We start from the raw sequence: 21,859 nt of genomic DNA, 5'->3' as shown, positions 1-21,859 counted from the left end.
ATCTGCATCCTTCATACATTCACGTGCCTTTTGCAGCCATTCCTTCATCTTTCTATTAGGAGATCCCAATATGTAGTTAGCGACAATATTCTCATAATTGCGTTATCATTTGCTACTTGAAACACTTGTGCATAGGCGTCTTATAAATGCCATATCATATCATATCATATCATACTAAGAGGCATTTACGATAGAAAGATATCACTTTCCACATACATATTGCACTCAACAAAAACAAACCCAATTCATGCCCGATTGCACATACTGGGGGTCATTCCGAGGTTGGAGGTAAGGGATTACCGGTGCCTGTAACGGCACCGATGGCGGTAATCCCTTACCTCCGTATTCCGAGTTCCCTTTGCGGGTCCCTCTTTACCTCCTGCTTTTAGCAGGAGTAAATTATGGGACCCGCAAAGTGACCTTGGAGTAAATTACGGCACCGTAATGTACGGTGCCGTAATTACCTCCTTCCCCATTCCCATTGAGCCCTATGGGGGCAGAAATGGGGATGGGGAAGGGCTATGGTGAATGGGGAATTACCGGTCCATCCAACCTTGGAATGGACCGGAAATTACTCCATTCACCATGCCGGTATTCCATGGAGTAAATAGCTCCATTGTTGCCAACCATGGAGCTATTTACTCCATGGTGTAGTCCTAACTCGGAATGAGGGCCACTGCTTGAAACTGTGGCAGGTTTTAAACATTCCTCCAAAAGAAACCCTCTAGGCGAAACCAAAATATTTCTCCTTTCCATGATCTTGTTTCGGCCCTGTATACCAATATAGGGATTACCTTCTGCCTAAAAAAAAAAAAAAGGTTATCACAGGTACAATAGAACATTTGCCATACTTTTGTTGTATCACTCACATCTGAGCTATTGCCGTCCTAAGTTTTATTTTTATTTTTACTTCTGCATAGTAAGGAACATCAGTGCTATGGTTGTTTGTATTCATCCCAAGCTATTTATATTAGTCTATTACTATGAGATGTTTCCCTTGTAATACCCAGTTTGGCATGGCTCTCTTCACATTTTTTTACCTCGATTGTTAATCAGGATTTTACGTTTATCCTCATTAATTATCAGATGATTCTGCTCTGCATATTTGCTGAGTTGAACTAGTAGGGCTTGCAATCCCCTGGGTGTCTTCGCCAACAGCACCAAATCATTGGCATAAAAGAACCAGGGGATGCTCTTACCACCCAGCCTCGGAGAGTCAGATCTCGCTTCAGCAAAGGAAAACCTCATATCGGACGTTAAATAATTTAAAAGGGCTGATGCCAGTACGCATCCCTGCTTCAAACTCCTATAGGTTGAAACAGGTGCCGATAAGGTACCATTCAGTGTTAGCTGAATTTGTATTGATGTATTGCTGTGTAGTTGATCTATCCAATACCTTATTGATGACGGACACTGGGCCATCAGTGGTTTCTCTCTCAAAAGTTCCCTAGATATTGAATCAAATGTGGCTTTGAAATCCATGAAGGCCATATGCACTATTTGTTTCTTTTCACATACACATTCTTTAATTGCCTTTAGGACCCTTAGATTTACTGTTGTGCCTAGGCCTACCAGAAAACCTGTTTGAAATGGATCTAACGTTGCAGAGATGTTTCCCCATGCGAAGAATTTTTTTAGTATTATCCTAGCAAATAACTTTCCAGGTACATCTAAAAGCATCAAAGGTCTGTACTTTTCAGGCGCTTGACGATCGCCCTTTTTATATAAAGGTACTACAATTGACTTTTGCCACGACGGGGGCACTTTCCCACAATTCAGAACTTGCCTAAATATGTGCCTAAATATGTGCATACGTGAGGGGTGTGGCTAAGCAGCCGATGTAGTGAGACGTGCCGCTGAGGAGCTCCGGAGCGATCCTGACAAAATCCAACAAAATTAGCATAAATTGATTCCAGAAGACCGCCAAAGTCTCTCCACAGAGACCAGAACACCTGCTGCCCACCCAGCGAAGCCCCCGGAGAAAATCGGGTGGTGGAAAAGAAGATAGACCGCCGGAGAGGAATCGTCCCGCGAAATCAAAATGGCGGACGCGCGAGCTGTGGGAGGACCCCAGCCGCGTAATACAGAGTGAGCTGGAGAATCTACACGATCGGCGAGAAGGACACACCCCACGCATAACACAGAAACCAGTGCAGGGAAGACCCGAGCCTGAGTCAACCCCACGACGTGGAGATCAGCGCGACTGGTGGAAGTGGGACGCAGAAGCGGGAGAGGCCCGGAGGCTTAGACGGAGATGGCAGTACACAAGCTACGGAGACCAGCGCCGCCGGAGGGAGAAGGATGGCAAAACAGAGGAGACCCGAGGACGCAGACGGGGATCAAAGCGTACATTCTCCGAACGGCCAACTCTGCCCGCGAAACCCAGCGAGGGGGTCAGAGGCACACGGAGCAGCACCACAGAGAATGCGGTGAGGCTTGAGGAAAGAGAACCCCTCTATCAATACTGAAGCCGAACCCCAGGGCCGGCGAACACCGACATAGGGGCGAACCTACCCCCTGATACGGTGAGGTGACTCCCGGAGCGCTCATACGCAACGCAGGTAACATGGGGACACACGCAGCAGGCACGGGAAAGGCCGACAAGTGACATCCGACAACAAAAAGCGCCGGGAGCAACGAGGGCCCAACGTATATACCTGCCGGAAGAGTGTAACAACCCTATTACAAGGTGGAAGGTGCCCGAGAAACATACGCCAGAGAGACCCGCAAACACCGAGGAGCAGGAAGAGCAGGGCAGAGGAAGAAATAGGGGCCACGGCACGTGGGGCACAGCCAAGACTGGTACTGGCAACACTGGCAGAGGACGGTACCCCCCGCGATGCCAAACAACAAAACAGAAGGAAAAACCAAGCAAGAAAGCATGGACACCTTTACTAAGGCATCCGGACACAAACTGTCGCCATCAGTGGACAAGGCAGCAGCCGCAGATGACACCTTACGTCCAGCGGAAGCCGCTAACGGAGGCACGATACTGGAGGAAATCGCCTCCATGAAAGCAACACTCGAAAACAAAATGGACACAGCAAAAGGGGCTCTGAAAGCATCTCTAGAAAATACACTGGATACAGTAATGGTAGATGTGGGACTCCTCTGCCAGGACTCAATGAACTTAACAGAGAGAGTGATGGCGACGGAACAGCAGGTGCAGCAAAATACGGCAGGGGTTGCTGTAACGCAGACACAGATGTCGTAGGTATTACAGAGAATCAAGGTTCTGGAAAGGAGAGCGGAAGATGCAGAGGGGAGAGCGCGGAGGAACAACATACACATAATTGGAATTCCAGAAGGTGAGGAAGGCAAAGACCCCACCGAGTACGTGGAAAACATGCTCCTCCAGCAGGTCGGAGCAGGTGTACTATCCCAGGGCTTTGCGGTAGAAAGGGCACACAGAGCCCTGACCGGAAGACCCCAGCCGGGTGCCCCCCCCGAGAGCGATGATTGCTAGGATCATGAACTACAAAGACAGGGAGAAAATACTAGCGTTCTCAAGGAGGGGGGGGATCATCAGAAACTCTTCCAAGATCACAATGTATCTGGACTATACGGCTGTGGTTCAGAGGCAACGGGCACAGTTCGGCCCAACAAAAGAACGCCTCAGGCTCGCGGGGGTGAAATACATGCTCCTGTTCCCCGCTAAACTCAAGGTGATACACCAAGGCAAAACATGTTTTTTCGACTCCACCGAAGAGGCGCACAGTTGGATGGACTCACAAGGCATCCCTCAGTTGAGGCAGAGAAACGCTAGCAATGCCGGAAATAGACCCCGATGAGGAGTAACAAACGCAACCTGGAACAAAGAATATAAGCATTACATATGTTAAAAGAAGCTAGAAGAAAGCATAGAGGAGCAATCAGCCCCACTTTAGCTGTGTTGGCTGAGAGAAGCGGCGCCCCCGGGAAGAATGAACTACTAGTTTGGATGTCAGTTTTAAGGCATCACGCTGCGGCGAGTCTGCCCCCCTCAAAGGAGCATGACGAGAGAAGCAGCGGAGCCCGAGCAGGGGGAGGGTGGCTGGGCGTTAGTTTTCCAGTTTCTGTTGAGGTTAAGGACGTTGAATGGAGTGAATGGGTGGCACATGGCACAAACTACAGAAGGACTACCGCAAAGGACATTAAAATAATACAGACAATAAGCGACCTGAGTAACATGGTGCAGGAATCCTGTGACAGCAGCAGTGGCTGCATCAAGAGGCAAGGATCCAGGACCAGCACACCGAGGGAGATAGGTACGAGGAGACCAAATGGCAGGGTGCAAGGACACGGCAGTGGGATAATGAAGCCAGGCAAACAGAGAAGATCATGGGACCAGGCGAATTGACAATAGCTACCTGGAATGTCAGAGGACTCAATGCGTATGACAAGAGACTTAGGGTTTATGCCTGGCTAAACCGGATGAAAATCAAGATAGCGATGTTACAGGGGACACACCACACAAGAGACAGACAGGCCAAGGTGGATAAGAAATGGGGAGGACAGATATACAGCGCCACATATGCAAATTGCGCACGAGGAGTACTAATATGGATTGCCCCGGGTGTCCCGTTCCAGCTACTCAAGCAGGAGACCGACACAGAGGGACGGCTGGTAATAGTGCATGGCATACTAGAAAACAAAGAGGTGTGCCTGGTCAACACCTCACCTACGCACCGAATAATGACGCAACAGACTTCTTCAAAAAGCTAGTGCCCAAGTTAGCGCAATATAGGGAGGCTACGTTCATCTGGCCTGGCGACTTCAACTGCACCTTCAATTCCCTCCTCGACAGGTCTGATAGTAAACACAAGAAGCCGGCACTGCCAGCCAAAGAACTGCATAGGATCCTTGAGCAGCTACAGCTAGCGGACGTATGGAGGCAGGTACATGGAGAGGGGAGGGGTTATACACAATACAGCGCACCACATGGAACATTCACACGTATAGACTATATGTTCGCGGGCAGGGAATCACTACAAGATATCACGGGAATCACCATTAAAGCACACACACTTTCTGATCATGCCCCAATAGTGGCGACATGGGCCCACACCAATAGGAAAGCCCCTATTCCAACATGGCGACTTAAAGCAGAGGCCCTGAGAGAGGGTGAGTTTGAGGAACACCTCCAGGAGGTGATCGATGATTATTTCGAGCAGAACGAGGGCAGTGTTGAGAGTGGCGCCGTATTATGGGACGCATTTAAGGTGGTAATAAGGGGAGCGGCAATAGGCAAAACAGGAGGATTGACGGGAGCGGCATGGGGGAGTTGAATGAACTCGAGAGGGTGATCGAATTGAGAGAACAACGAGCGGGGATAGATGGGGAGGAACCGGGAGAGCTGATAGAGCTGTGGACTAAATGCAAGTTGCTCTGGGAAAAACTAGGGAGGCTAAACTATGGGAGGTACCTACAGCGGTTACACGTGGAAGGGGATAAACCTAGTAGGCTCCTGGCCTGGCTCACCAGACAGGAGAGTAAAAAAGATCCCATAAGGGTGCTAGAAGACCACACCGGGACAGAGATCAGGGACCAAGATCACATTAACGGTATTTTTACGCATTTCTACGAGCAACTGTACGCCCCGAATCTGGAAATAGACCCGGAGGACATAGCAGATGCACTGGTAGAAATAGGGTTGCCGAGGCTGGAGGAAGAACAGGTCCAGCTATTGGACGCACCCCTCACGGTGGAAGAAATAGAGACTGTGATCACAGAACTTCCCACCGGCAAAAACCCGGGCCCGGATGGGCTTCCGGGAGCGTTCTACAAGACATACAAGAGCGCCATTGCCCCGAAACTACTAGAGACATTCAAAGACGCATATGAGACCATGCGTCTCCCGACAAGCCTGTCGGAATCAATAATTGTCCCGATCCTCAAACCAGGGAAGCCCCCCAGGAAATGCGCCTCCTATAGGCCGATATCCCTTATTAATCAGGACGCTAAAATACTAACGGCAGTCCTTGCCAACCGCTTAAAACATGTAATACCCACGCTGATTCACCCGGACCAAACGGGCTACGTTCCGGGAAGGAACACGTCCTGGAACCTCCGTAGACTTCACCACATGATAGATGAGACAAATCGACTACAAGACGAGAGCGTTATAGTGTCTTTGGAAATGGCTGGTGAGTGTACTCGCCCATTTTGGTATCGGGGAGGGGTACCTCCGATGGATCAGGTTATTATATAAGGAACCCAGAGCAAGGGTGAAAACTGGGCGATTCATTTCCAAGGAGTGGAAGATACATAGGGGAACCAAGCAGGGGTGCCCGCTATCGCCAATGTTATATCTCCTGGCCCTAGAGTCATTTGCGGTATTCCTTAGAGCAGACTATAGAGACACCGGACTAGACATAGATGGGGTACTCCACCAAATCTCACTATACGCGGATGATATGCTCCTATTCGTAAGCAAGCCAACCACAAACCTACCCTGCCTCCTAGAAGCGATCGGGGCGTACACCAGGCTTTCGGGCATAGCGATTAATAAAGAGAAGTCCCTCCTCTTCCCCTTGGCAGGTCTAAAACACGTCCCCCCACATTGTCTGCCGGACCTGGGCCTGACATGGGCGCCCTGCACCTTCAAATATTTGGGTATAGGGATACATCATGACACCGCTGATACCCATGCATCCAACACGCTCGTCGCTCTAGAAAGAACACGGCGGTCGATGACCTTTTGGGTGACACTCCCACTGGGAATGATGGGAAGAGCAGCCCTCCTGAAAATGGTGGTGCTGCCCCGCCTATTATACTTCCTCACGAACATCCCATACAGCATACCCAGGGCCTTTTTCACTAAACTAAACACGATAACGTGTTCATTCCTATGGGGGTGGGGGGAGAAATAGGATCGCAATAAGGACCCTGCAGAAGGACTATGAAGAAGGGGGTATCAGACTACTGGACTTCGAGAGGTACTACTTAGCAGGGCAGCTGCAATTTGCAGTAAAATGGCTGGGGGAAGACGAAACAATAGACACACGCATTTTCCAGCCAGCACTAAAACAATATTATCTAAGGGAAATACTATGGCTCGACAGACCCCGGCTCAGAACCCTGCTGAACATGCTCAACATTGCAGTGGACTTATGGAAAAGAGTGTGGAAACTCCAAGGGGTAAAAGATCCGCAGTCGGCACAAATCCCTCTAGCGGGCCTCCTGGGAGGGAACACAAATACATTAGCAACATATCGAGCACATTGGGAGGCTAAAGGTGTAGCACAAATCGGAGACCTAAGAAGGGAGGGAAGATGGGCAGACTTCCACGAAATGGTAGACGAATATGAAATAGATGTGGGTCAATTCATCCTATATACCGGCATGCTGAGAAACATTACGAGAAGATGGCCAGATTGGGAAGACCAGGATGAGGAAACAGCATTAGACGTATGGTATGACATTGCAGAGGGAACGCACACAACCTCTAGGTTATATGAACAGCTACTGAAAATTAAAAACCCACAGGAGCAACACGCGAGGCAGCGTTGGGAGGAGGAGTTGGGGAGACCCCTCAGCGACCAAGAATGGACCAGGGCCCTACAATACCCAAAAAAGGTATCCGGAAATGCAAGATTTAGGCAGGCGCAGCTATATGTAACGCACAGAGCGTATCTCACACCCAAAAAGATGAATAAAGTCCAGATGGGAGGCCAGAGTGGGTGCCCCCGCTGCTCGTCAGAAGATTGCCCAGTGATACAAGAGTTCTGGGACGGGATCAGACTTAAGATAGCAAGAAGCGGACTTCAAATCCAGGCGGAATACCCCAAAAAGTACCTACTGGGCCTCTTCTTGAGAGGGGGTAAACACGAATCACATCTTTTGAAGGTGAAAGATTTAATATGTATACTGGCAAAGAGAAAGATAGCAATGACATGGAAGTCAAGGGAGGGCCCGCGCGTAGAAGCATGGTGGTCAGACCTTCAGAAGTGGACGCAGGCAGAGACAGTGGTGTGGACGAGAGCAGTGATAAGAGGGGAAGGTGAAACTGCGCAAAAGTTGACTGCATGAACACAGTAATACAAGACCTCTTTGGCCACCCGGAGGAGGGAAACTCCGAAGATCCCTCGGAAACAGAGGGTCCATAGACGAAATAGAAAGGCCAAGCATGAAGCCCAAGAATAGAACATTATGCGTACCAGACCTGGTGTTTGACCCAACGGGAGGTCCGGACTGAAATAACAAGGTTGTTGGGGAAACTATGAAACTACAGCGGAATGGCAAGATCCGTACAAAGTGCCAATAAGCCATTTATGTTATGGTTGTTTGTATGTTATATGTTTTGTTTTTGTTAAAAGAAAACAATAAAGAAATTTTAAAAAAATATATGTGCATACGTATCCATGACCATGCATCAGGATGCCTCTTCTTCACGCAATTAGACAACCCATCCGTGACTGTGGCACGAGGTGAGCTCAGTTTACTCATATGGAACATTATATCTTTAACATCAAATTCAATGGTAATTTTGTTCGACCCCTTGAGATCTACTGCTTCCCCCTTTTGGGGTAAGTTCACGTTTGCATATAAAGATTTATAGTAGGATAACCAGACTTCCTCAGGTACAGCATTAATTTGCATATTTATCTGATGGGAACCTTGTACTTGATGTAAAAGTCCCTATATAAGTCCTGAGTTTTTAGTTTTTAACACTCTTAATATTATCTCTGAATCTTGTTGGTATAATTTTGCTCTTCTACTACGCACCCAGTTTTTATATTTACTCTTCAAGGATATTAGCCTTTGTTGCATGTCCATTGGTTGTGCCTTTAATATTGCCCGTCTGTTTGCTCGATATTTTGCTCTGTTATTAACCAAACCTGCATTGTATGTATGAAGGTGTCCTGATATCTTGTTATTTGCTCGAGGGCTATTATTATTTTTTTACTTTTCCATTACTTCAATATACAATCTGCTTTCTACTTTAAGATCTGGGTAAAGGGTATTTGTAGAGTATGCTAGTCTTTCTTAAAGTTCTGTTAATGATTCGGATGTCCACCTAAATCGGTTCTTGGAATTGGCTACAATTAAATCCCTAATGCAAGACTGCTCCACATTAACTTTAGAGTGATTGAAGTCCCATATTAGTGTTAACAGATCATGATCACTGTTAGTTTGACTCAGCGCAACAGGAGGTTTTATAAGTGTGAATAGATTGCGACTTAAATACATATAATCTATCAGGGCCTTTTGACTACCCCTATGCCAGGTACACCTAGGCGTGATGTCACCTTGTACCGCACAATTCACCATAACCAAAAGTCTTTCTCCATTAGTGCCATCCAGCCTTTTGCAGGTATGGATAATTGACTCTCATTCTCTACCAGGCATCTAATATTTAAATCCCCTGCTAATATTGTTTGATTAATTGTAGACTCTAGTAATATTGCATCCAATGCAATTTCAACATCCTTAAGGAATTCTTCATCAGAGATCCCTGCATGGTTCCAATAAATGGTTAGTAACGCTGTAATACAACTAGAGGAAGTAATTTTACTAATTGCAAAAACATATTTGGTGACAACCATGGAGTGATCTGTTAGTTGGCTGAGTTCTTAACTGCTATCATCGAATCTGCCATTGGACAACCTCTCACTGGAGGCTTTGCCGGTATCAAAGTAGTATGACCTTCCCCAATTGGAGTTGTTAACCATACCTCTTGTAACAATATTATATCGTAATTACACAGAGGATTTAGGCCACAGAATGATAGATGCTTATGACCTCTAGTATTCCACGAGGCAAAGGAGCAGGTTGATGATTTTGAAGTGCTGGGTTGTTAATTAGATTTAGATGGTGGAACTCACCCTCTATTAATATTTTGAGAGCAGGTCAGTATTATATTTTGGTATGACTAGTTAATGCCCATATCCATTCTTGGTTGCTGGGCCCATCTATCGTGACTTATCATGTCTCTCACTGTTTTTTTTACTGACCATAAAGGCCATTTCATAATCTGCTCTTGCTTGCCAGATTAAAAAATGCATTACTATCCCTGACGCCATCCACAGTTTCACTATGGATGTGTTGTTTTCGTCAATAAATTCAATCTGGTCAATGTCGTTCAAGCTTTGGTCTTCTAACATATGTATTTCTCCCATAATATTTAATACACTTGTCCTGTTCAGGTCATAATCTGGAAAGGGATCACCTCTGCACTGCATTGTTAGAAAATGTGTTGCCTTTTTGGATGTTTAACCTTTGTGTTTTACTTGAATGTCCTTAATCTGTGGACCTTCCATTTGTGTCTGCCTCTGATGTGGGCTATTGACTTGCTTGTGTCTTACATCTACTTTAGCTTGTACACCCGTCCCACTACCAAGATCATTTAAAGATGATAGTTCTAACGGGCTATTTCTCATGTAAAGGCTAATTGAATGTGATAGTTCATCTCTCATCTGTTCTAAGGTCAAAAATGTTTTTTTTCTGAGCGAGCTTCTGTTTCTATCTAGGATATTTGTAGTGTTTCATCCTGTTATTTTGTCTTCCTCTTATCTTTGTTTCTGTATTCTTCTGTCCCTACCTTTCTGTGCTTCCTCCTCTTCTGTCTTCCTTTCTTGTCTACCCGTTCTTCTATTGTTCTCTGCCTATTGTCATGACTTCTTTGCTCCTCTGCCCTTTCATCTTTCTTTTTTTGCTCCTCCTGATACATCTGTTCTCACCTTTGTCTGCTCTTTCTTTTATGCTCATCTTCCTTTGATCTTTTTTCTCGTTCCCTGTCCTTTCTATCCTGTTTGTCCTGATCTTCATTTTGCCTTACTTCCTCAATGATTTTCCTATATAGCTTTTGTAATATCTGTCCTCCCATCCATTTGTTCTGTACAAGCGTTACCTCATCAGCTTTAGCCTCTCCTTTCCATCTCTTAATTTCTCGTTCTATCTCTGTCGATACATTCAATCGCTCACTTTTCTCTTCCTTGTTCTCTTCCCTGTTTTGTATGATCTTAAATATCTCCTCTTTTATACTACTTTCCTCTGGACTATCATCACTATAAGCGGGCATTTTGTTTATTGGGTTACTATACTCCGTCGCAGCTTTCAGTTCCCTTAAAGGATACACTCCTATTTCTTCGGTACTATCGCCTTTTAGTTCCGCCAAAGTAAGGGAAGCTGAGGGCTCAACAACCTTCATCCTTACACTGGTTAAGCATCTACTCCTCAGGTGGTGGATCTTCCCTCTCCTCCTGGCACATTTCCCAAAGCTCTAAAATAGCTTACCTCTTCTCTAACTTTTTCCCGTGTACACAGCGTGCAAGTATGTGGTCATGTGTTGCAATACCACTGATGACAATGATCCCCTTTGTGCCCATGGCATGAACATCTTATCTGCCATGCCTTTCACCCATTCTGCACTATAGTGTTTGAGTTTGAGTATGTGCTTTGGCAATGTCTTACATAAATGCATCAGAGGAGTAATATCTCCCATTGGGACGAGTCTCAATTGACTGTCAATACTTACCAGAGTTTATAAAATATTTTTGCTGCTTTTTAATTCTTAAAACAATAAATATCAGCACGCTCCAACAATCACTGCCCAAAACCTCTATTTCTCCAATGATCTATGTCTACCTCTAGATTGGTAACAACCACTTCCCTGGACAGATTGTATAACTTCTTTACTTTTTCTCAATTCCTACACAACTGTTCTTGTCGTTCCTCGACACCATAATTCGACACAAATACATAAACAGTCTAGTGGATTCTTCACATTGCACGTAGCTTAGTTTACTCTGATTGGAGTGTGAGACAACCTCTTCGGTTCCCCTTAGGTCAGGCTTCAGGGCACTATATCTCTCTCTCTCTTTTTACAAAGTATTGACACTCACTTACCCATATTGACACTCACCAATTATATGATCACTCACTTAGAAAAGGGGCATTCTTTTTCTGCTATTAAGACACCCAGGCTGCTTTTCAAATGCAAAGCAGCTTAGGACCCACCATGATGCCAGTTCTTGCATTTGCATTCAACTCTAAAATTGCATATTTTGAAGGAGGCTAATACAACTTCTTCAGAATATACATTCTGTAATGATGACCTTATGTCAAAAATAATGAGCATGGTTATTCTAGGTTATGAGTATGTGCTTTGCTCAGCAGTACAACTATACTGCTCGGATTATGAATATACCATTTACTGGAAGTGATCATTAGAAATATTTAGAGATATTAGTTGATAAGTCACTCTTTTCAATAAGTGGTAACAGCTAATAGTATGCTGTTCCAAACCACAATCCTGGGGGAAAAAGGCAAGTTTTGTTTATCATTTAAACTCAAATGTATTTAAATAACCAAAATCAAAGGTGATGCCCTTACTTTATTTAGGAGAGGTCACCAGAATCAGATAATAAACTATAATGACTTGTTTACACATATAAAATAGGCCTGCCTATGACAATCTTTATACGAGCGAGCACACACACAATCAAACGCAATAATGTCAAATAAATAGATCTCTCGCATTTCTAATACCAAATAATATAAGGCCACCTGTAAGCAGCATTCCCAGTTCTATAACAACATTGCTTCTTATCAGCCAGTGTATGCATCAATTAATCAAAAAGAAAGTTTATAAAATGATGTTTTCTCTAGTATCATAAACAAACATTGATACCCGAGAAGGCTTGCATAGAAAAATGTAATGTATGTACACATGTTAACATCAATTTTCCTCTTGTGTGTATGTGGAGTTATGAATTTCTAATGTGAGCATGCAATTTAATGCTGACTCAGAATTGTGCAGTTTCAGGCTAGGGAAAATGTGCTTTTAATTCAGAAAGAACAGAATGCCAATTCACCTACCCAATGTAGGATTAGGGGCTCTTAATTGCAGGGGCTCTGAATGTTAGTGGTGTGTAGTGTTAGTCTGTGAAAGAAATGTAGAAATGCGCAAGGCACACGGTTGCCAATGCTTAAGGGGCACGCATTACGGAAAGTGCACAGAGCACAGAAATGCAGGGCACCTGCTTAAAAGTGCATATTATTTCAGGATGATATTTCAATTGACTGATTTGCATTAAAACTAATGCTAACATATTAACAGAACTAATCCAACCCCAGTAAAATGTCCCCTTATTAATACATAGAGCAAATTAGTCTACGTGGAATCGCCTGGAAAGTTTTGGAAAATGCATGGTGTTTTGGAAAATGGAGTTTTGTGCAGACTGAGATTGGTGCAGTAAGTTAAACAAACATGAAATTCCACTCTACTGAGGGAACCATTGCTGAGTCCGGAAGCGAAGGAAGGAATGTAACATTTGTTTTTCAGTTACTTCAATGGCAAAACTACAGGGAGCAGATCAGGTGATGTGCGTGGATCTAGATGATGAGGTGTTGCATTGATTGACAGAAGAACCTATTAAAAAGGCTGTGAGTGGGCGTAGTCAGTCAGACATCCTCAGACACTGCACTGGGAGAGACAGTGAATTGCTGGTGGCTGACTGGAGAACAGAGCTCAGTGCTTGCAAGCTGCATGGTGCCGTAGAAGCCGTTGGGGGTCATTACGAGTTTGGAGATATCCATGGCGCTTTTAGCGCCATGGCTGCCTCCAAACCCAGGTCCGTATCCGGTCTTGGTGAATGGGGACTTACCAGGACATTCCGACCTATGTGGACCCGGTAAGTCCCCATTCAGTTAACCATTCCTCATTCCCATTTGAGCCCCTATAGGGCTCAATGGGAATGGGGAAGGCGCTAATAATGGGCCCGCAAATTGCAGGGCCGTTATTAGCTCCATGGTCCCTTAACGGGACTGGCAGAGAATGGCTGGTCAGACCAGCTGTTCCTTCTGGGACCCGCTAAAAGACCTCGGAATAGGGCGGTAAGGGTTTACCGGCACTGGCATCATTACCAGTGACCGTTATCCCTTACCGTCCAACTCGTAATGACCCCCCATTATCTGAGTGGCTGACCCAGAGGGAGACAGGAGAAAAATACTGATTGGGATTCCCATGTTCAGCTGAGCCATAAATATCACTAGCATATATGGGTAAATATAAGTCTAAAGTGAAGGGTGTTGGATTGCCTGTTGGTCAGTTAGTCAGGGAGATAGGTCATTTCATTTTAGGTGCTCTCGATGTTAAAAGTGCATGCAATTTTTAAACTGTGTGAATGCCATTGCTGTTTTGTTTTATTTCTCCTCAAAGTGTATCTCTTGCCAGGTCCATAGCTTTCAAGGTCGGATGGTAAGACTTGGCACAATTTATTCTATTTTGAAATGTGCCATTGCTCATTATATAACATTCATGCTGTAAAACCTGATGTATGCATATCTGTTGCCATGTATACACTGCACTTTTATCTGTTACTATAAAATAACACATTATAAAGTCACTTGGTGTTCTGGTGTATTTTTGTGGCAGTCAGTCATTTTCTTTGATCGACACAAAAATGTGGGTGTGCGACTAGAAATATATCAAAGGGAAATAACTGCTGTGAACTGTTTAGCTAGAAAGCGAATGAATGTACAGTATTTCAATTTGTTTGTTTTATTATTTTGACACTCAAGGGCATATTGCAGTATTGTACATAAAATAACTGGGCATAAGTTATCTCCCCAGAGTGTATCAAGTCCAGTAGTCTGTTATGGTGAGTGACCCTGGTAAATAAAATTCTTAGACAATCTTTTGAAGTCTCACCACTGTAAAAAGAAATATCCCAATGAATTACGACAAGAGATAATACACCATGTAATACCACTCTGCACCACAATAGTAAAACTACCACAAAGTTAGGTATAACCCCAAAATATATCTCGCATATTTGGTACGTTGGCTGGGAAACTTTAAAACAGTTACTGTGCGTGGCATTGCATTCCAAGCATATCCATACTGTGCACTTATTAATTGAATGAGTGCTGTGAAGTGGTGCAGAACTGTGTGCTCTTTTGTGTCACCCTGTCTCAAATTGAGGTTTCTGAACTGGCAAACTATCTTCAGGCAAAGCTTTTCACCCCTGCAGTTTGCTCTTCAGAAAATGCAACAATATGGAAGGACAGAATTACCACAGAGGTAGGAAAAGAGGCACTTGAAAAAATCTTTGATGAAGGGATCATTGTGCAGGTGTGACTCATTAGACTATTCCTAGCAGCAGAGCACAGGGAGGTGAAAAACTGCATTATCAGATTGTGCGCATAGTTATTGTTTTTGTTGCACAGATCTTTAAAGATGCAGGGAAATGACACTGAAGTGATTACTAAGTTGCAGTGTGGCTTAGACAATGAATGTGATCAGCTGCAGCAGCTAAAAGCAGAATTAAAACAGAGGGAGCAAGACAAAGGTCCTCATTATGAGTCTGGCGGTAACCCTTAAATGCGGCAGTAGCACTATTACCGCCGCAATTAAGGGTCCGCGAGATCATGGCCTTGGCGGATTTCCCCCCAGCTGCAAGCTGGGGGGAAATCCGCAGCAAATTTGCTGATTTTCGGTGCCATTACCCCGGCGGGAAATCCACCGGCGCTAATTGCGCACATTTTCCCCATTGGGCCCAATGGGGAATGAGGAATTTCCGAATGGGCCCAATGGGGAATGGGCACTAACCGTTCCGCCAAACCCGTGATCCGGCGCTCATAGCGCCGGGTGGTTTGGTGGTAGGGCTAATAGCGCCGGCGCTAATAGCGCCAGCATTACCGCCCAACTCGTGATGAGGCCCAAAGAATTGCACTCTAAATGCAGCAATATGGCTACTCAATTGGCTCAGAAAGAGAAACAATTTAATGAGAGTGAGCAAGAATGAATGCACTTAAAAGGGATTTTAGATACAATAAGACAAGATAAAGAGGCTTCCATTTTGGAAATACAAATCCTTAGAGAACATAACATGGAAAAAGACAAATAATTCTGCACTGTGGAACAGAAGATATTCAAATTACTGGAAGAGAATGACAAGAATGATGAAGCGCTTGACCAGTGTCAAGCAGAAATAAATGAATTGTAACCAATAATCAATAAGGTCAGGGATTAGAATTCTGATCTCTGTCGTGAGGCAGAACAGCTTCATGGACAGTGCAATAATTTAGAATAGCAAATCCTTAGTCTAAAATCTCAGGGAACATGACAAGGCACTACATTCAATGGGATTGAAATCAATCACAGCTCTGCCTAAGGCAACAATGTACCAACAGCTGTTTCTGTGGCCAGATCTGGTTATAGCCCAATGGTGGGGTATTTATCATCAGTTAACAGTTATAATCATTCCTTCCGACAAGAGAACAGAAATTAGCAACAAAATGACACACACCAGAATGCACCACAAATCCTGATTAAAATCATGAAATCTATCAAGACATTGATTAAACCATTAAAAATGGAGGCGATTGTTGCATGGAAGACCATTTAGAAACAGCCCACAAAATATTTAAAGCTCTCCAGACCTTGGGAACAATATAGACAGTACTTCCCCCTAACACTAGATTCAGCAGCTGCTAGTTCTGGCTATTTAATAACCCTTACACTGATAAAAACACAGATGCTCATGAATCAACTTTGAATAACGGTTCTGAACTGCCTACTGATTTAAAAATAAGAAAACAAACCAATGAAAATGAGACAGGGAATTTCAACACACACAAAGTGACTGTGGTTCAATTGAGAGATGAACCAGACCATTGCAGTGTGTGAAAATGAAGAACAAAAAGGGCAAAATTAACAAGAAAAAACCAAAGAACAGAGAATCAGATTTAAAAATAGCATTGATTGTGAAAATTAAACACAAGACCAAGAGTCAGGATCATCAGTTAGTGTATCCTGACTTGATAGTCAGAATACTATTGAGCTCCATACAGAGAAAACAGTAGCTCAAAAGGAAGGTGCAGGTCAGTCACCTGATGAGTATTTTGAACCACAGATATTCCAGGGGACAGAAATGACAGTCCCCATACAAAACACATCCACCAGAAGTTGACAGGCTGTCACGTGACACTTGTGAAAATATCCAGCCGAAAAATTTGCAGTGCGAACACTGGTGGTCCCAGGTCAGAGGCACAGTCAGTGGCTACACTCCAAATGGGCTCCGAGCCCAGGAGAATAGACAAAGTAATTCACAATGAAATGGGTTAAACAGAGGGGAAAATGTCATTTCATATACCCATGTGGCTAGCAAAGAGTAAAAAAGAGCTGAGGAAAGTAAGTCCTGAAATCAGAAAAAATTCACACTTTTTACGTGTGCTAGAGGAGGTTGAAGACAGGTACTATTGAAGAAAAATGTGATGTGTTTGCAATGATTTATACAGGTGCCCAAGCAACAAAATGTCAAAAGAACTCTCGAAGAGTATCAAAGAAGAGAGGTTCCCACAATATCACATTAAGTTGAGGCAAATGAAGGCCCTGTGAACAATTTCAATGGGGAAGACATACCTATCGAAGGTGCGACTGAGGTTGACATAAAGATAGGGAAGCATCAGATGAGACAGGAGGTGTTGATCACATCCATCAATGAAATACCTTTTCTCATAGGGACGAATTGCCTGACGATATTGTCCATCCATTGTACTTCCAACTAACACTAGATTCAGCAGCTGCTAGTGTCATTCGGGGTCTCAATGAACAGGAAAATGGTCATGGGCGGACTTTGAGAAAGAGGTTAGACATCAGTTCTCACCTTATCAGTCAATACAGGAGGCCAAAAAAGCAGTTTATACTATGACTGTGAAGCCTGATATGTCCCCTCACCAGTTCCTCAAACATTTAAAATGATCATTTTCACGCTTTGGTGTGGCCTTTAACGCAAAATATGTAGAATTTAAGACTGCATACTTTTATGGGCTCCAAAAAGAAATTGTTTCCCAGTTAATTAATGAATTTGACAGGGAAAAACCACTAGAATGGATAGTAGAACAGGGGACCAAACTATATGAAGTGATATTTGGTCAGAGAGAGGAAGGACCTAAGAGTAAGGAGGCAAAACCAAATTCTGAAGAACCCACACCAGGCATCATGGAGATATGATCTGTAAAGATGCTGCTCAAATCAGCCTAAACCCAGGTAAGAAACAACATGACACCTAATCAAGGGGTTATGCCTCCACAGAGGACATCACCCCAAACTCCTATGTTCCAATCAGTTGATCCCAGCAATTGGGAGTCTTACATTAGCCCTAGATATCTGGGTAATTCCCCCCGAGTGGGAGTTCGCCCCGATATGTCATGTCTAAATAACAATCAAAATCAAATGTACAATGGCTCATACCAGACTCTGGGGGCTCAGAGTAGATTTGACCCTAAAACAATGGTATACGGCCTCCAAGAAAGACAAAGGTATGTGGATAGATTCACTGAAAATGGAAATCAGCATAGGGGACAATTCCCACCAAATGAAAGACAAACTATGAACTGTGTCCCTCGCCAATATAAATAATCGCCACCACCAATTGACCATGGTCAAAGGATGGTCACTCTGCATTTTCCACCCCCTGTGTCACATGAATTCAGAGGTAACACAAATAGAAATCAATCTCCTGAGAGGTACCAGAATAGGCCTAATAAGGGTGAATTTAACCATTTCCTGCCCAGGCCACAAAGCTAGGAATACAGAAACATGGACTGGTTTCAATGCTTAGAAGCCCAAGTCAAAATGTTTGCTGAATAGATAGAAAAGTTATGTGCAGTTCGAAAACAACAGCCAATGAAGGTGCAGAATGTCATAGGAGTGATCTTGTGTGTTCTGACAGTAACCGGCTATTTAATAACCCTTACACTGATAAAAACAAAGATGCCCATGAGTCAACTTTGAATAATGGTTCTGAACTGCCTACTGATTTAAAAATAAGAAAACAAACACATGACAATGAGACAGGGAATTTCAACATACACAAAGCGACTGTGGTTCAATTGAGAGTTGAACCAGACTATTGAAGTGTGTGAAAATGAAGAACAAAAAGGGGAAAATTAACAAGAAAAACCCAAAGAACAGAGAATCAGATTTAAAAATAGCATTGATTGTGAAAATTAAACACAAGACCAAGAGTCAGGATCATCAGTTAGTGTATCCTGACTTGATAGTCAGAATACTATTGAGCTCCATACAGAGAAAACAGTAGCTCAAAAGGAGGGTGCAGGTCAGTCACCTGATGAGTATTTTGAACCATAGATATTCCACATGACAGAAATGACAGTCCTCGTACAAAACACAGACAAGTGTCATGCACCAGGAGTTGACAGGCTGTCATGTGACACTTGAGAAAATATCCAGCCAAAAAGTTGCAGTGTGAACACTGGTGGTCCCAAGTCAGAGGGACAGTCAGTGGCTACACGCCAAATGGGTTCTGAGCCCAGGAGAATAGACAAAGAAATTAAAAATGAAATGGGGCCTCATTACGACCCTGGCACTAATGGGTTAACGGTGCAGTAAAAGGCTGCGGCGCCGTCAACCCATTAGTGCCTGATTACGAGGTCCCTTGGTGCTAAGTACGGTACCGCAATTTGCGGTACCATACTTAGCACCTTCCCCATTCCCATTGAGCCCTATGGGGCAAAAATGGGAATGGGGAAGGGCCATGGAGGAAGGGGGAATTACCACCCCACCAACCTTGTAATGGGGTAGTAATTCCCCCTTTCTCCATGGCAGAGTCGGTAAGTTACCGGCATGGACCATGGTGCTACTAGTACCATGGTTTTCTGCCTGGGTCGTAATGAGGCCCAGGGGTTAAAAGAAAAGGAGGGGAAAATGTCATTTCATATACCCATTTGGCTAGCATTGAGTAAAAAAAAGCTAAGGAAAGTAAGTCCTGAAATCAGAAAACATTTACACTTTTTACGTGTGCTAGAGGAGTTTGAAGACATGTACAATGCTCCTATCACTATTGAAGAAAAATGTGATGCGTTTGCAATGATTTATACAGGTGCCCAAGCAACGATAATGTCAAAAGAACTCTTGAAGAGTATCAATGAAGAGAGGTCCCAACAAAATCACATAAAGTTGAGGCAAAATGAAGGCCCAGTGAACAATTTCAATGGGGAAGAAATACCTATCAAAGGTGCCACTGAGGTTGACATAAAGATAGGGAAGCATCGGATGAGACAGGAGGTGTTGATAACATCCATCAATGAAATACCCTTTCTCATAGGGACGAATTGCCTGGCGAGATTGTCGCCCCTCATTAGTTATGTTTAGTTTATTTATTTATAGATTTGATCGGGGTAATTGAGTATTGCGGTCCCTAGCTATTGAACCATTGAGGCCTAAGAAAATAATGACACAAAACAACAGTGTAAGAGAATGCCATACCCTAGCTAAATCAGAAAGCACAGTGGAAGTATTTCTTCAGAATGGCTATGTGCCCAGTGTCACTGTCATTCTCATGTGTCAGGATGAAATGCAGGGAGAAAAAGAGAAGCAGTCTTTGGAGATTTATTTGGACCCCAAGAAAAAATGGCAAACGGAAAAAGATGAAAACACAATGCGCTTTTATCTACATGAAAAACAATGCAAACCAAATGTCACTCCAGAGATAAATAAAGAAAAACATATTTGAACCCATTCAGAAATACACATGAAAGATGGGAAGGTATGGATTCCTATCCATGTGAATGGGCATCCTGAAATGATAGAAGCCACTTTAGCATTTGAACATAAAAGAAGTTTTATCAATGAAAAGGTACTCCAACAAATAATTGACAAGGAGGAAATCCTGAAGTTCAGAATAAAGAATCAACACATTTTTGGCCTAGATAATCCAGAACCAGGGCAAAGGATTGTAGGTAGGTCCATGATAAAGATTACAATTTTTCCTAAGAGAATTCAAAACAATGTGTGGATCATAAGCGGGACCCAACACATATTTATTTGGGGAAATTACATCATGCACAGGATGTGTATGATATTATGCTTTCTAAATCAAAAGGTTTGGTTCCAGGTTAGGTGGACTCACACCTGAATTTGAAGACAAAAGACAAGCTTATCATTGCACACAGATGGCACCATATGCAGTTGAACTGCAGGTGAAAAAGGATTTTACCATTTCTGCATTCACCAGACAAGTTACCATAGCATTAAATTACAGAAAGGGACAACAGATAAAAGATTCTGACGTATTTGTATGCCTAAATGAATCCATGAGGCAGCACGGGTTAGAATGCAAATATACACCACTGATAGAGATTGGGGAAGCCCATTCAAATCCTGGTGGACAATAAAGGCTGCCAAGACATTTGTTTGAAAGAGAATTCAGCAATAGGAATGGCAATACAGAAGTCTTACTACACTGCAGATTTCAGTAATGCAGTGATTTCGAATATCCCTGAAAGCTATGTGACTGCACGGGGTGAGTTGCTAGAATCTGTGGATTCTAAGCCTAAAGGAATCTTTAAAGTTCATTCTTTGTATCCTTATGAGTGGAATGAAATAGTGTGCTGTCATAAAGATTGTTGCATTCTATTTGAATTAAGTGCATCTAAAAAAGAAAAGCAGTATATTGAAATGGAAGCCAATGTTCCAACATATTTAAGTGTATCAACCCTCCAAAGAGATACTGCCACATGGTTAGAGGAAAGTACAGAGATTCCTCCTGTTGGAGGATTTCCCAGAGTTCTATAAAATTGTAGAAGAGCACATTCAAGCTGCAGATGCTTGCACAAGTGAAGAAGAAAGAGACCAATTAACACAAATATTTATGGAATTCAAACAGGTTTTTGCCAAGGATGCATATGATTGTGGGTTAACAGATTTGAGTATTGTCACATTACCAGAAGGACAGGGTAGGGACCCAGTATGTGTGTGACAACATAGGTTACGCCTGGCATGTTTGGAATCACTAGCTGAAATAATCAAAAATGTATAATCTAGAGGAATCATTAGGTCTATTCATAGTACATCTATATTGGGTGTGTTACAACAGAATGAACAATGGCGTGTGTGTGCAGATCTATG

Source organism: Ambystoma mexicanum, chromosome 2q (assembly GCF_040938575.1).
Source record: "Ambystoma mexicanum isolate Mex_15411 chromosome 2q, UKY_AmexF1_1, whole genome shotgun sequence".
Taxonomy (NCBI): Eukaryota; Metazoa; Chordata; class Amphibia; order Caudata; family Ambystomatidae; genus Ambystoma; species Ambystoma mexicanum.
This window is presented reverse-complemented; position numbering follows the sequence as displayed.